A 17,378-nucleotide genomic window follows, 5' to 3' on the forward strand; every position below is an offset into this window, starting at 1 on the left:
AAAATCGTCCGGTTCCCGGATCGTTTCGATCCTTGAACGAATAACTCGCGATGTAAATCACGATTTCTATTGCGAAGGACGCTATTGTTCATCCGTTCGACGTCCATCGATGTTTTTCTTCTACGGTTTTATAAACCGAAGGACGACGCTGAATCGACTAGTAGTCTTGCGACTATTACAGCGATTTGTTAATCGAGCCACGAATGAAAAGTAAATCGATTTTTATTCCTCTATACATAGGCAAACGCGATGTAATTTATTTTCATTCGAGATGAAACGATATATCAGAGCAGGAGAAGTTGGGAATCACGTTTACGTAAATTTGAAAAGATCCGATGATTCGAAGTTTCTGTCACATTCGTTCGTCAATTGTTCGCCAATTCATTAGTTTTCGGGAAGATGAAATCCGCACGCTTTTTTCGCAAATAAATCAAATTCCGCGTATCAAGTGCATTCTGTATATTTTCGCAGTTTTTCATAAATTGTTGGAAGTAACGACAGTTCGATCGTTACGTACGAAGCTTCATTCGCTTTAATCGAAATATCAGAGGTGAACGTGTACATCGATATGTTGTGTAATGAAAATTACCAGCAGATTTATATAAAATTATTACATACGTTCGTGAAAGCATCGAATTGAATGGTGCGGCGTATTCGTAAAGTACTCGATAATCGAAGTATTTCTATTAAAAGTAATATCAAGTTTGCGATAAATTGAGGACGAACGAAGTGAAGAATAAAGTTCCTCTCGATCTACCGAATAAACGCAAACGATTCCTGTTATTTTCCCGCGTCTGGGGTATTTAAATCGAAGGGTGTGGTTTTATGGAGGTGAACAACTTCAGGCAAACGTTCGAGGACCATTTGCAGAGGAATGTTTGCCATGATATCTGCCCGTGAATTGGCGTAATCTCGTTTTCTCGAATGTTTCAGCGCATACAAATGACGTACTCTAACGCGGGCATCGATAAAACGTTTCGCAAAGGGATGGTAGTTCTATGGTTCAAGCCTTAGAAAGTAGACGACAGGTCAGAAATTCGTAAGGGTCGCACCCTTGGTCTTTCGACAAAGAAGATACTGAAACGTGATTGATCGATTGACCTAAAATTACTGCTACTATTGCTCACCAAAATAAAAATAAGAGAATTCTTTGATATTTAATTGTGCTCTTTATACCGTTGGACGAAATTCCGTACCTCGATCGTTAGTTTTGTATATTAATTCTTAACTTTTTGTATTTGGTATTAATCCTGTATTTTAATCTTCAATTTTCTGTACTTTCAGTTCTATATTCTCCTTTTTAAATTTTCTATCCTCTTACTTTTCTGCTTTAATCGGTGATTTCCCGTATCTTGATTTTGCATTTTAATTCTTAATTTCCTGTATTTTTATATTCTTGTATTCTGTTAGGTGGTGCGAAAAGTGTCTTTCTTTTACAGACACGTGTTTTACAACGATGCATCTTTATACAAACACGAAATATACTGTTCTTATTTTGATAGAACAAAATGGCTCACAATTCGGTAAAATAATATAAAACGGAAAATATCGCGCATCCATTATTTCCTTATAAAACGAAAGAAACATTTCCGACGACCTAATATATTCTAATGCTTAATCCTGCCTGCCCTGAATTTCGCACTTTAATCCTTCGTGTCCTGTATTTTTAATTTCCCTCTTATTCATTTCATTGTTTAATTCTCTGTTCTAATTTTCAATTTTCTGCGCTTCTTTTAATCGTGCGCTCTCTAGTTCCCAGCTTTTTCTTCTATCTTTAGTTCCGTGCTTATTTATTTTGACAACATTGTATGTATATCGTAGTATCATGGGTGAGGGGCCTGGGGGGTGTCGTGTGAATTATAAGTTGCCGAGCATGTATGTAAGTGAGACTAGGACAAAAGACAAGGGGTTGCTAGGGGACAAAGTACGAATTAATAACAGTACGAGTTGAGATGTCAAAGAGCGCGGATTGGCGTTAATGAGCAGTCGAGTCGTTGATTAACACGTCGACTGTCAGACGAATTTTCCATGGTTCGCCCAAGGCGCCGGCGTGAACTTTTCATTATGCGGCGCATATTAGGTTGAAATATTATTTGCAGCAAATAAAATGAGTTATAAAATCATGCTTGAAGCATTTTTCGTGGTGAGAGCCACCAGTCACCCCCACGACGTTGTAGACAATTATTACGATTGTCCTTTCTTCAAACAATCCTGCTATGTACTTTTAATATTTGCTTTTAATATTTGATATATACGACGCTATAGCCAAATCGAGTGCCGGTCACCGGTGACCCCCATGGCAGTCAACGTGTTAATCACTTAGTTGTGGCGATTTTTGTACGTTTGCTGCGATTAGTTCATGTTTGACGAACATTATTCTCTGTTCAATCTACTTATCATTAATAAACTAACTATAATGTATATATATTTATTATATATATATATATCGGGGGTTGGAAAAAAACTGCGAACAAGAAACTGCGTAAAGTTTCGCGAGATACACCGGACAGGATGGCTGTACGCGCCGTGTATCGATCGGTCGGTGCATGTGCGCGCGCGATGCGATAATTGTCACTCGTTGCAGGAGAAGATTTTGCCTAGCCGCAGTGCAGTAAATTGTCTCGACCTCTCGTCGACTCGGAACGGTGATTGCAATACCGAACGTGTCGCGGAAATAAGCGAAATAGATTGGCGCGTAGCCAGTGGTTCTCGACGCTCGCGGAATCCTGTTCGAGTCGGTCGATAGATCGTGAGACAAATCGAAAATATTTTTCCTACGATCCGTTCCTGTTAGATTTAAAAACATGAACATGACAGAAACGAAGAAGACATAAATGAAAATTCCACAGCACTGCACCATCTTCTGATCCAACCACTTCGATCCTTCTCGAATCTTCTCAATCTCTAAACGCAATTTCGTCTTCCTTGCAATCTGAATGCCACGGATGCAGGTAAAAATAAGCGAGAAAAAATAGTAGAAACAGGTATCGCAAAAACGTAAATGATAATTTCAACTATTTCCCGTAAATAATCTACGCGGACACTATGAGGATCAGGGGATTTTCTGTGCTTATGGGAAACTCGAAAGCGCAAGAAAGCGAGAGCAGAACAATTTTATTTTGTATTTCTACAAAAATCCACCAAGCGTATACGCATTCGTTAAATTAACTCGAGCGTTTTATCGATAGCTGATTCCACTATCTGTCTATTTATCTTTCTTCCCTAGCGTACAAGTAAGCCGAAAGATACCGGAAGATCGATTTTACTTTATCGATTGCCATATTGCTAGCAGCGTTGACGAAAAAAGAAGGGAAGAACAGCGAGGAAACGCGGTCGTAAAACAGGACGGATCGAAGGCGAGCGGACGTAGTTGGTGACGAATGCTCAGCCTCTCTCTATTGATCCAAATGATACAGACACAAAGGTACACGGCGGCTGTTCGTCAACGATTTTAACGAGCGGTGTGTGTCGACGGCAACTCTCGTTCCGTCGAAATAAATTGCCAGCGGTGTGCTCTGTCATACCCTCCTGATCCTCTCTATGACCGATATTTTAATGGCTCGCTTCAACTGGATTTTAGTTTCGAGCCATGCTCGCCCTTCCACGGTTAAATGTCCCGCGAACTCTGACACGAGTTTCCGTACACATCGTTACAGGCCCGTGAAACGTAACTTTCATCAAACATAGGAAAAATGTGAAGAATACATATTAGGTTGTCCGAAAAGTTTCTTTCGTTTTATAAAATGATAATAGATGAACAATTACAGAAGAATAACCAAAGAAGAGCTGCCAAAGTACTTGGAAGGGAGGACGAAGTGGAAGGACAGGACAATTCTGGCTAGATTCAGATGTGGAGACATACTGGAAAGAAGAGGGAGAAAATAGATGCAGACTATGTAAAAGGAAAGAAGGAGACCTGAGACATGTAACGGAGGAATGTGAAATAACGGGAGGACCAAAAGGACCAAAACGGGAGGAAAAAACACTGAACGAGACTGGAGAAGGACTAATTAAAAGCAATAATAGAGAAGAGAAGGGCGATACAAGAGGGGGAGGAAAGACAAGAAGGTAGTAGCGCAGCAAGGAGGCAAAAGACCAAAAGTGACGATAGTGTGTAGTCGTAAGTTGCAATAGTTTTAGTCATTAGTTTTTCAGCTGTTAGAGATAAATTTAAGGGAGTGCTATACAATATAGTAGATAAGAGGGGAGGTAGATATATAAGGAGCAAAATAAGTGTAAGAGATGTAAAACCAAAAGTTCGTTCAAAGCCGAAAGATACGGACTAAAATAATAATAATAATAATATCTGTTTTATATTATTTTATTCAATTAGGTATGATCCATTTCGTCATATTTCTATCATTATGTTCGTGTATAATCCAATAAACTGATATAAAACAAAAGACATTGTACGTCTATTATTTCCTTATAAAACGAAAGAAACTTTTCCGACGACCTAATGCGTACAGCTTTTTATAATGTTCGATATAATTTTCTACGAAGGCTATACCTTTTTTTTTTTTTTTAAATTATATCCGCAAAAATATGAATTTGCATAAAGATACACAGCGTAACGATGAACATACGACAAGCGGAAGTCTTAAATCGGTGTGTTTACTGGAACATTGTACGCGTTCGCGGTCTCTTTTTGTCGTCGATAGAAACCAGAGTTAAATCTCTTTTGAAGAGTAGTCGAGGAATAGCCAAGATTTTTAAGAGTTTCGAGATAAACGATTTTCCATTGAAAAGTATTTTCCTATACGACGATGCTGTTCATTGAGATTTTTGTTTATTACTGACGTTTATTTACCTAACGCTCATGCTTATTTTTCTACCATCTAATATTTTGATATTCCAAGTTCCTGGCTTTTTTCTTCAATCTTCTCTTCAATCTCCGGTCTCTGGTAATTAAAGATACTTAGCTTAAGGTTAATGGTTTATAAGAAAAGACCGATCTCTATTCTTCCGCTCGACACTGTAACGATTTTACCAGTAGCGTAAGATATACGCGTTGAGATGTTGAAGGTCTAAAAGATTAAAGGTTTGTGAATATTGGAGATGATTGAAGCGCATGCCACGTGTCTGACCTTACGAGGCCTGATTCTACTTATCTTCAAGAAGCACGTTTCCGTTCACCGTCACAACGTTCCATGAATCTGTCCCTGTCCCTTGAGAGTATCCTATCGTATCTCTTATTAATAATGTCAGTTACGGTTGTCAATATTGTCATGCGTGTCTAATGCAAAGCTAATCGTCGATAGCTAACGATCATCTGTTTCATCTGATCAAAGCTCCATGCTCGATAACTTCACGTTGATGTCGTCTATTCTCGGATATAACTCAGTGTTGACTGAATCATTGCGCTCCAAATGTCCAACGTTTACTGTCAAATATATTTACTGTCCACTATATAATCGCATCGTACGGAGAAAAGGAATATCGACGACATAGAAATACAACGTCACTGTCGATTCTTCGATCAATTAGGAGATTACAGAAGAATCTTATATCTTATTATAACTTTTGCCCGCGTATCTTCTTTTAGGAAGAATAAAAACATTTTTATCTCTTAATTAATTGCGAGTAGTTTCTACAAGCAGGTACTTTTGCTATGTATATGTAAATTGCAGGCAAATTGTTTATCAAATTCAAAATGCTAATAACCTACATTTCATTCTTAGCGGTTCACACGAGAAAGTAGAAACCAAGCTGTCACACGAAGAATTAGACGAAGAAAAGCAATCCTCAGCTATATCCTCGTAAACGTAGGAAGTAATTCAACTCCAAACATCTACATAATCCACCACTAACTCAGCCTTGTGTATAATTAGCTAAACAGAAATTACGTAATAATTGACGATAATCGAGTGTCTCACGATGAAATTCACACATCTTTTGCAAAACTTCGACCATATTAATTTTTACTTTTCAACACAAAACGGACTGACAAACATTTTGCCGAATTATCGTCAGCCTGGCCGAGCTATCGACGACGATAACGATGCACAATTTTCTATATGACCCTGTACCATCCCTCTGCGTGTGTAGACATTTGTATTCCATGTATGTGTGTTTCACACCACGGCGGAGGTGCGTACGTAACGAAATTGCATAATCGAGCTTCCTCAATGACGGGAACGCCGTGTGACGATCAACGAGAGATAATAACGTCGCGGAGGAGAATTGTCGCGTTTATGCTCGCGAGCGCGTCGCGTCGGTGTCGCGCGTAACGAAATTACGCTTTTTACGAGCGGTAGATGACGCTGGGCCCTGACTTGTACGCTTGGCCCCGACTTCTTCTACACGCTTGGCATTTTTATCTAATCGTGAACGCATTCCAACGAATACGTCGGCTGACGTATTTAATTCAGCCTCACATTGCAATATTAAATTACATGCCACGAATTATTCAGCCGGTTAACATAGCCAGACTTGAGACTATAAATTTCTCGCGGATCGTTGTCGCATTTTTACGTGCAAATCTCTTCGTTCAAATCTTCGTCGTTCCTTCCATCTCCTCTCTGCCCCTCCGAGAGACTCTTAGACCGCGTTAGGTTTGTTAATTTCGATGATAAAGGAAATAGAGCGAGATCCTGTTTGCTCGAATATCCGCCCCTTCCTGTTTCCTCCTTTCGTTGAATGAGAAATGATTGGTTTTTCGAGGGACGTTTATATCTGTCGCAGTTAGAAGTATCTGCACAGCGTGGAAGTCTATCAGAGTCCGCAGATTTATATCTTCCTTTAGTATCGAAGGTTATACCGATTATTTCCAATATGTTTACTAATATGCTGCAATAATATTTACAGGCAGTTATGTCACCACGAATGTTTACTATGATCCGCGATATACCGATTGATCACGTGGACACGAGGAAACATTTGATATGCAGATAATAACGCGCGGCTTTGTACAGCTTTAATTAACGTATCTGAGGAATAAATCTGCGACTATCGTCTCACAGAATGATTCATAAACTAGCCGCCAACTCTCCGAACTACTTGTAAAACATTCATCAAACTCTATCACGTAAAATAATCCCTGTCGGAATATCAAAACTCTCTGGAAAATCAGGACTCAACTTAAGGCAAACTAAATGAAACTGGATTAGACCCAGCTATATGGACGAAGCGGAGGGATCGTGGCAAAGATATCAACTCGAATAGAATGTTAATTCCTTAAAAAAATACCCGCGATAGGAGATAAAGAACCAGCGAACACTGAAATATCAAAAATCTTCGTCTCGAATCTAATTGAAAGCAGATTCAATGAAACGAGTCGAAATCAAATGATTTGGGGAAAATTTACGAAACGCTCGACAGAGATAGAAATTTCAAATGAGAAATTTCTCAACGCGCACGTACGCTCATAGTCATCGAGATAGGACTGCGCTAACGAGGACAAGCGATTACCTGGTCCGAGGCGCAGAAACAGCCGAATCGATGAAGGTAAAAGAAAATTGGAATTTCAATGGTCCCGTGGCATCCGCGAAAATCCTAATCGACGTACAAACGTTCGTCACAGATCGGTCTTATCCGCAGGCTACGATAAAGTTGGCAGAATGCGAATGCTGATCGACCTTATACAAATTGCTGATCGTTAGCAAATGCGCGCGAGCACGCACTTTCCGGACCAGTCGTATACATAACGAGAGAGATTAGCGCGCAGGGACCGGAAGTGGTTGTCGAGCAGGAAAGCGTCGCGATAAGAGACACGGTGAATCGACTCGTAATATTCCAATAGATGGATGTTTGAAGCTGAAGTAAATTGAATCATTTGAAATTCATTTTTTTTTTTTTATATTGTTATAAGATCGCATCTCGCTGTGGCTGCGTCGAAAAAAAGAAGCCACGACGAATGTGGAGAATTTGATGTAAATGTGATACATTTATTATTCTATTGTTATTCTATTATTATTATTTCGAAGTTATAATTATCACTAATCTTCCATTATACGGTTGCATTTCATGTTTGACGCGTTAAAACAGCTACGTTCAATGTACAGAATTTACTGTGACAATGATGTATTTATTACACTGTCATTATTATTTATCAGACATCGCAAGGTTGCATCTCATTCTTGACGCGACAGAAAGAAGCCACGGACGATGTACGGAATTTTATGTAACAGCGATGAATTTATTTTATCATACGATTTGTTAATTCGTTCAATTTGACTTAAATAATGCAATAATTAATATTCTGATAAATCTACCGTCGTTCGGTATCATTTTCGTCCCTGAAAGCCTGTTCTTGCAACGATATTACGGTAATTGAAATGCTCCTAGTCTTTGACTAATGCAAAGTAACGAATAAAACCATATCAAAATAATTTAGTGGATTGTTACGTTTTTATTAAGCAAATTTCCTTTAACCAGTTTACAAGAAGAAAATTGCATATATCCGTATTTATCGTTAACTTTTTGAAACAAAAATATTCTGTCGTAATTTTAGCGACGCTTTAAATTTTCTCGCAGTGCAGGATACGTTGAAGAGAATTGTGTGCAGTTGGAAAGTTCGTACATGGTATGTTGGACGTTGTCTGTACAGCAGTCTATTATGTCGTGGTCATTAGTTGGAATATATAGGCTAAGCGAACAGCGGAGCTCTGCAGGGCTCCCAAATGATTATCTATCCGAGCTTCGAACACATTTAGTGTACATAGATCAACGAGGTCGCTGTTGTAACGAAACGTTGTCCAGAGAAGACGTAATGTAACGCGAAATTGGTGAAAAACGATGCAACGTGAAATTGCAAAAGTGTTACGCAAAATATATTCCGAAACCCATACGAACAATCATTCCGCTTGTCTATTCGATGCAACAATCTCTATGTGATCTATCGATCTTGATGATAACACAGCTAGGATTTGCACGTAGCCATTTTCGCTCTGCTATTTATTACCCGAATCAATAACTGTACCATCTAAAAATACTTTTGTACAGTTATAAAAGTCTGCCGCGATAGAAATAGAAATGTTTCAGTTTACGGAATCCACTCGAAAGATACGGATACGTGGCAAATACTTTTCACGTATCTTATTATTACGAATTATCAATCTTTGTATTTGCGTTGAAGCTACAAATAATCTTTCGAATTCTAACGACTATACTTTCGATACATCGAAGAAATAAAACGTACATTAATCGTTCATTTCAGCTTGCAGACGCGCTGCCGCCAAATATCTGAAACAAATGCTCGAAACGTGCCACTAACCCAACCAGCATCCCCCGTTTGTACAAAATGAGCTCGTCGCGATTTTATTTTGCTTTCATTTCTATCGTCATCGACGAATGCGCTGCCTTTTTCAGAAACATACTTTTTCCTCGAGCAACCTTTAGCACGAATTTTCATCTTCAGTTACTTTTTAGAATAATTTCTCCACGTTGTACGTGTCACGGATCGATCCATCGAGTCTTCGTGCGTACGCGAACGATGAAAGATTACGGCGATGGATTTTTAGTGAAATAAGATTTTAGGAAATTTCACAGCAAAGCTAACGCGGACTAAAAGTGGCCACCAGAATTGATATCTAAAATGAGGGAAAGCAATTCGCTGAGAAGTTATATCGGTCGACTCTACGAGTCAAGATTCGTAGGATGATGGCAATGACGAATATTATTTTTCCAAACATTGCGTCGAGATTCTTTATGCTGTGTCTCTCTAGAAGTAGATCTGCGAAAATGGAATCTCATTTTTGACAACGTTGAATATCAATTGCGTGTCGGAATAACGCGAAGTTTATCGTGTTTGTGTACGTAGATCTATAAATACAGAGATGCAAAGAATGTGACAAAATACGTAAAAATATATAAAATATTCAAAGCAAAGCGAGTGTTACAATACCTAACAAGCGAAGGAAATCAAAAATATTTTTTTAGGTGCTTTAATAAAAACTTGAATTTGCATAAAAGGTTAACGGAAATTCGTTAATCTATTAATCCACTATCGATGATTTCGTAAGGTAGAGTCGATCGATTTGGCTTCTCAGAGGCTGGAATATAAAAAAGAGCGGAGAACCTGGCAAGCAAGATGAATCTCTCGAGAAGAAGGCACGTTAGAAGCTCGCTGAACGAGAGACAAAGAAACAAAGTAAGCGAACGACCACGCCGGGGACCGTAATCGTCGAATTAAGGTCGAGGGTACGGGGGCTTTTATTGAGAAGAAAGCGTATCTGGGGATCGCAATTACTTGCCAGAAACGGGGGACGCTCTTGCGATTAGCGCGGTCAGGATCGACGAAATTTCTGCTGCGAATTGCGCAGATAAGAATGTAACAAATGTCTTGCATTATTAAAAAGGTTTGTAACGTTTCAGATAGTTTCGATAAATAATATCTGCAAAAATTGTGAATAAATTTAGAATTTATTTCCTTTTTTATTTTTTTAGAACTGAATATCGATCATATAGCGATCTAATGAAATCAAGAAATCGACAACAATTAGAGTAGATTAACTCATGGGTGAATTTTTCGTCAAAGGGTTGCGTTACAGTGGAACATGGAATTGCAATGAAATTAAGAAATGAACAAAAAGCGGAGTTGATTAATTTGATCTTTCGACACAGGTTCGCGCTATAAATAGCACACGAGACGGCAATGAAATTAAAAAATTAGAGGAAAAATGCAATCGATCAATTTGTTTCCCCGAGGCTCGTATTGAAACTGTAACGAAATTAAGAAATTAGGAAAAACGAATTAATCAATTTACTCTCCCGAGAGAGACTCGTGTTATATGCTACAATACGCTACACGAACTACATGGAATCGTTTAATAAAAGGTGTCTAGAAACGTTTGAATGGAGTTTTCACGAACCTGTGTACCGCAAACAACTTCCATTGTGAACTAAGAACAACAACGGCCAAATAAACAATAAACGAAAGACAAACGCGAGCAGAAACTGAAACAACGGAAAAGCAACGGTGTTTGTAAATTGCGACAGCTGTAGAAATTAGTTTGTACGTTGGAATGGGGTGGATTTCACCCTTTGGAGAGCCTCAAGTTCGTTCTCGCTTGTTACAGACGTTCGACCCACGAATTTCATCGAGACAGACGCCACAAAACCGAGTTTAATCGAGTTGCATAACCGTCGCTCTTCGTCCTCCACTCGCCCCACCCCTTCGAAAGGGGCGGAAAATGGGTGGAACCGGAAGAGCTCGAAGGGATGCAACGGATCGACTTGAAATTCTAACAGAGTCAGCCCGTGCTTAACCCAATTCGATCTTCGTCGAGGACTTGACTTGGTCGGAACCAGAGAAGGGTGGAGTTTTCACGATGCTGTGGTACTAACGAGGGTGGCGCGGGCTGAATGCCACGCTTCATCGTTGCGAACTCGCAGATATGGCGACGTTACGTTATTACGTAACGTGGAAAGCCTGGAGAGTTTGAGAAACTTCTCAACCGATTTGGCACTTGCTGAATTAATTGGAATTTCTTGTGAAAAATAATAATATATGTGATAGCACATGATGATTGAAACGTTGTACTTAGTATGATATTACAGAGGAGGAAAAGCAACGTTTGTAATATTAAAATAAAGTATATTTTATAATACATGTAGAATGAATGTAGAACTATCGTTTCGCTAAAGTGTATTTTGTTTCAAATTGTAGCGGATTTGGTATTCCGATGTAAATAACAGGAAGCAAAGATAATATAAAAGTATGACAGTAAAATATGATCATAGGGAAGGAACGTATATTACACAGATCGCAAGTAGTAAAGTCGTGGGATATAAAATATTAGAATCGCTAGAGATCTGTTATTGGACTTCTTGAAGTTTGATTTTTAAATTAATATTATAATATCGTAGTATTATTCTTTCATTAAACTTGGCTCTATATTATTTCAAACAGTTCGGGGTCGGTTTATTTGAATAAAATTGATTTAGAAGCTCGTTGTTCCACTTCTCCTCCCATTGGGTTTCACGGTAAACGATAAAATTGCGTAAGAGAACGGTTTATGAAGCACAGAGATTCACTTAAAACTACGCTAGTGAAATATGGTGCGGTATTCACGGCAAATAGTGGGTAGATAAAATTTGCATCTTGATACAAAATAACCGCCCATAAAACGGCACAGGTTGTTCTCTATGGTAGATAAACCAGAATAGCGTTTACGTTCAGAGTTACAGAGCTCGTTCCTCCGTAACAAACTTATTCGCGATAAAACCAGCCACTGTGCGATGGAAACATATTATGTAGATGTTCCAGACGCCCACTCCAACTCTAAAGGGATTACAATCGAAGAATCGATCGTTTCTGGTTTCTCGTTTGAAGCTACTATAAAGAAATAATCATAGCTAGAGCTAGAGCCGAAGTTATTGCTATTCCAAGAACACTAACCCCGTTTCTATATCTTATGCTCGTTATACTTATTGTGCAGTTATTATATCATCCAACAATTCCTTTTTCCTTTGATGGATTTTCAATTTTCTTTAAAAAGAGGACACGATATTTTCACTAGAAATGAAAGAAGAACGAAGAAATGTAATATACGTGATAGAAGAAGTCGAACGAATAAGAAGTTAGCTCTAACGTATGGTAGTTTAAACAGAACAATAATTTATATTCGAAGATTAAAAATTTGTCTAGCCAAATGTACAGATCTTGCAAGCAATCGGTCAAGCCAATTTCATTATACCTATGTCTACACCTCGACGAATAAATTACAAGTTTCTCACATTTCAATTATATCTCTATCATCGAAACGTCCTCCGCAAATTAAATTTTCATTATCTACCCTACTATGTGTTGATACACGCGGATAATTTCCATACATCTGCTTCTACATTATAGAACATTGATAAATCATCGTGGACCTTCTTTTCACAATTCCCTGATTTTGATCTCAGGTTAAGTTTCATTTTGTGCTCGAAAGTAAAAATCCACGATGTACAGAATGGACAATGGACATGTTTATCCACAGAATCCTTCATTCCAAAATGTTTCAGTAGGAATAAAAATTCCAGAAAGACAAAGATGTTCGTCCACGGAGCCTTTAAGCCCAAACAATTCCTCTGCGACTGAAGACAATCAGAAAGAAGAATTTCTCATAAGCAAACGATTTATAGCTAAGCTGGTCATCCACGAAATCCTTCGCTCCAAATATTTTCTCTGCGAATAAAAACAGCCACCAACAGAAAATATCCATACGCTTTCCACCAGCTAAGATATTCATCTGTGAAACCTTCGATAGCAAATATTTTCTTTTCGAATAAAAACATGCAGAAACAAAAATGTCCCATATGCATATGGATTAGCTAAGGCATTCCTGCACACGATACTGCAACCACTCGTCCTTCGGCCCCCGGAGCGGAGAACGCGATGCCAGACGTCGCGTGATCCGTTCGCGTATCGCCGCAGCGCGTCACGAAGCCTCGAACCGCCCCCGAACGATTCAAATCGGCCTGGGGCCGCGTCCACACCGCTCTCCCATCGATGGTACCGTACCATTCTGATCCAGAAACCGACCCTCTTACACCGCCTCGCCTCTTTCACCCTGTGACGCGACGTTCCGCTTTCCGTTTCTCCCTTTTCCACTGTCCGCCGTGGGTCGATGAGGACGGAGCCAGCCGCAAGTGACGCGCATGCGACCTAACAGCCCCAACCAACCACCCCCTCCCATCATGGATCAATACCCAACCAGGCCACCTGCCTTTTCTCTCTCTCTCTCTCTCTCTCTCTCCGTCTCTGTCTCTTTCTCTGGTGCAGCTCGAAAACGCGTGTGTGTCGCTGAAACACGCGACCCAACGTTCGGGCAACACCGACGCGCGGACAATCTGGCGCCATAGGGTTGTCTCACGAGTCTTGATCTCACGGTTTTATCATTTTCGTTCGTATGAATTTTTCAGGTAAATTGCAGGATAGAGGTAAATTGAATGCGTTTGGACGAATTTTCCGGGTAGACTGTGCAAGGTAGGTACAAATTAGAAATGCTTCGCCAGGTGATTTGGGTGGAGCATGGGCCACTTCGATGAATATTCCAGGTAAATTGTAAGGTAGCGTAAATTGCAAGTGGATTGTTGGATGATTCGAGGAACATCGGCTGTTTCGATGAATTTTTCAGCTGGTTTTCCAGGTTCTCGTCGATTGATTCCGGTTAAACATGCGCTGTTCCGATGAATTTTTTAGGTAGACCGTAGGGTGAGCGTAAATTAGAAGTTGTTCGTTAGGTGATTTGGGTGGGGAATATAGGCTGATTGGATGAATTTTTGAGGCAGATTGCAACCGAGGGTAAATCGCAGGTGTTTCGTTAAGTGATTAGGGTGGTGCATAGGACGTTGGAATTTTTGGGATAGGTTGAAGGTTAAACGATTTGGACGGAACAGAGGCTGTTTAGACGAATTTTGCGGGTAAGTTGTAAGATGGGAAGGGGGTAAATTCTATTTACTACTATTTGATTTGGAATATTAATTGTTCAGATACGTTCTACAGTCTACTGAGTAAATAAGACAATTTCATTAGAGTAAGATACAGATTAGAGTTAAGTGGATTTTCGAATAAATAAAGTGAGTAAGATGTTTCCAATAGAAATAGGTTGGCTTGAATGGGTGGGATATTTGCATTAGGGATGGGCTGTTTAGTGTTCTAGGGTGTATTGAATGGGTAAGATGTTTTCATTAGGTAATTTCGGCGAGGAAACATGGCTTGTTTGGGTAAATAGAGTGCATTGAGAGGATAAGATGTTTTCGTTGGTGTTGGTGGATGATCGGTTGATCGGAAAGTAAATAGCCGGCGTTTAAAGCCTCCCACATTAACTGCAGAATATTTCCCAATTTTTGTGGCATCGTTGAAACATACCGAGATACAGAATCTCTTCAGATTTGAACATATTATCGTGCATATTGTTATATCGGAAGAAGCATCTGTCTGACAAAACCCCCTACAATCGTAGACTTGGAAAAATTATAGAAATTGTTTTGTAGCCGCAGCATAATTTTCTTTCGTAACTTGGGTGCTCGTTAAGATTAAGAAGTAGCTCTGCTGCTGAGGATTTATTCGATATCGTTAAGGTAATTAGAAGTCAGGCCTGAAAGATGTAATTAACTTGGTCATAGGATAAATTCCTCAGAAGTTTCGTGTCTCCGTAAAAGAACTGGAAAAAAAGAAGAGTAGAGGGATGGAACTCGGTAACATCATCTTTAAGCTTCGACACAGACGCAGAAAGTTAATAAGATCTAACTACATTTCTTTTCAATTTCCGCTTATTCGCTCCTTGCCTCATCAAATTTGCAAACGTCCAAAGCGCGGTAACTCGATTACCGTTAATCCAGTCAAAGTTGAACGAAGATTAAGGTAGCCATTTAGTTTCGAACAACTCTGCTATTCTCATTGTCCGCGATTAAGAAAAATCGTTCCTTTCTCTCTGTTAACAGACGGTCGGTTTCAACGCAAACTTAATTGGCTGCCATTTTTCTCCTTGTTTAATATTACAGGCTCCATTGCGTCACTTTTTCCGACCCTGTAGTTCACTGTCCCGTTTTTCCTCGTTTCCACCAGCCGTTTCAACGACTTCTGCTGTCTTCTTTTTAGCAGACTGACGAGGGTGGCCAGAAACATATACCGGCCAACCAGGTCAGCACAGAGTTCTCGTCCTCGTTTATCACATTGTGTCCCTTGTGTACGTGTATACGTGTAGAAGATAGTTATGTATAACTCGGATAACGGGGACATCCTTCGACGTCCTGGACGTCACCGTGGTTAGCTTCGTTCGGGCTATTTCCGAGCAAAATTTAGTATCGACGCGGTATATATTGGGAATGATGGTTTAGAAGTTTGTTGTTCTCATGCTCTGGTACGTAAATTTAGTTTTATCGACTTTCTAGAGAATTCCATGCGGAGATAATATATTTGAGAAGTTGAAAATTGTCAAAGTTGTGGAATATTCGAGTCTACCAATTTTAAATATTAATATTTCCAAATTTTCGGAACTGTAAAAGTCTTCCAAACTCTGAATATTCGAACCTTTCAATTCGAAACTTTTAACTTCCTAATCGTCGAACTCGCGTACATTCGGAAACCTCTAGTTTGCCGGATTTACCAAATTTTTAAATTACCAAATTTCCAAACTCCCGATCCGCCAGACGGTCAAATTTCTCCATTTTCAAACTTTCGTTGCGCGCAGATTTATTTTCCGAATTTCCAAATTTAGAAATCTCCGAATTCCCAAACTCCCTATCTTCCGAACTGCTAAATTCTTCAATTTCCGAACCTTAACCCACCCAAATCCCCGAACGTTCCAACGTCCAAATATTACGCCACAACGTGAAAGCTACAAAAAGGGACGTAAACGAAACGCCAACGAAATTACAGACCAAATGAAAACTCGCAGAACGAAGGAAACCGCTGTATCTAGCGAAAAAGCGACTTCCTTGGTCCCCGTGGTAGCGTCACCTGCATGGCCATAAGTCGTGTCGCAAAAAAGGACAGCAAACAATATGAAATATTTCACATTCAACGCCAAACAGCGTCCATTCAGGGGACTCAATTGGCTCGCACGGCTCAAAGGGTCCAACCTGGTCCCATGAGGCTTAGCAAACCCCTTTCTTTCACTTTCCTATTCAGAGACATCTCTTGGACCACATTCTCGGAGCAGGTCTCGCGTACCCTTCTGCGTCGCGTTCATTCCACTCGGGACCCTCGTACAACCAGTACGAACAACAGCGAACCAGTGACCCATTAATAGGACACGTCGCAAACCGCCCCTAGTCTGCCTGGTAAATATGTAACCGGTACACAGCCAGCGAGAATTCGTGTAACTGTGTTACACGATCCGCGTAAACTAATTTCCATCGGTGGAGAATCGTATTACCAGCTGCCACGAAACTTTCGATCCGAGGAAGTCGACCTGGTTGACGACTCGTGTCAAACCTATGGCAGGTATAGTCGAGGTATGGTAGGTGTAGAATATGGTTCTGTATCAGTGGTTTGTTATAGCGTTACTATGGCAATTTAATGCTGATTTTTAGTAGTTGCAGATTTAATCAGATCGAGGATATTTGCACAAATTTATATCTTTATTATTGATTTAATTAACACTGCGACTACCACACCAGTTAAATTGTCTGGTTTTACAATTTTATGTTAAAATTCCTACTTCGTGTTATATTTTTTTCCCGCAACGATAACTAAAAGAATAATGTAATGAATTTTATTTCGTTTTTTACGTATTCAAACTGAAAATAATTTTGCATCGAGGCTACTTATACCAATACGACGTATTTTTTAAAAACCAGTCATTTTCACTGGTTTTGGTAGAAATAGCTTCGTGTTAACTATCGGATCGACTATAACGAGTATTTCTTTTTTCGATATTTTTGTACGTTATATGACGTGTCGTTGATGTATTATAGCAATGAGTAGACTGAGGGAATATTTCTAT

At 39.5% G+C, this 17,378-nt stretch overlaps 1 protein-coding gene across 8 annotated transcripts in view; it reads right to left on the minus strand.

Moving 5' to 3' along the window:
* The window catches only part of LOC122567594 (sodium/potassium-transporting ATPase subunit alpha), a 168,995-nt gene that overhangs the window by 28,522 nt on the left and 123,095 nt on the right, over nucleotides 1-17,378 (minus strand). The gene's annotated exons all lie outside the window — the stretch shown is intronic.

Source organism: Bombus pyrosoma, linkage group LG5 (assembly GCF_014825855.1).
Source record: "Bombus pyrosoma isolate SC7728 linkage group LG5, ASM1482585v1, whole genome shotgun sequence".
NCBI lineage: Eukaryota > Metazoa > Arthropoda > Insecta > Hymenoptera > Apidae > Bombus > Bombus pyrosoma.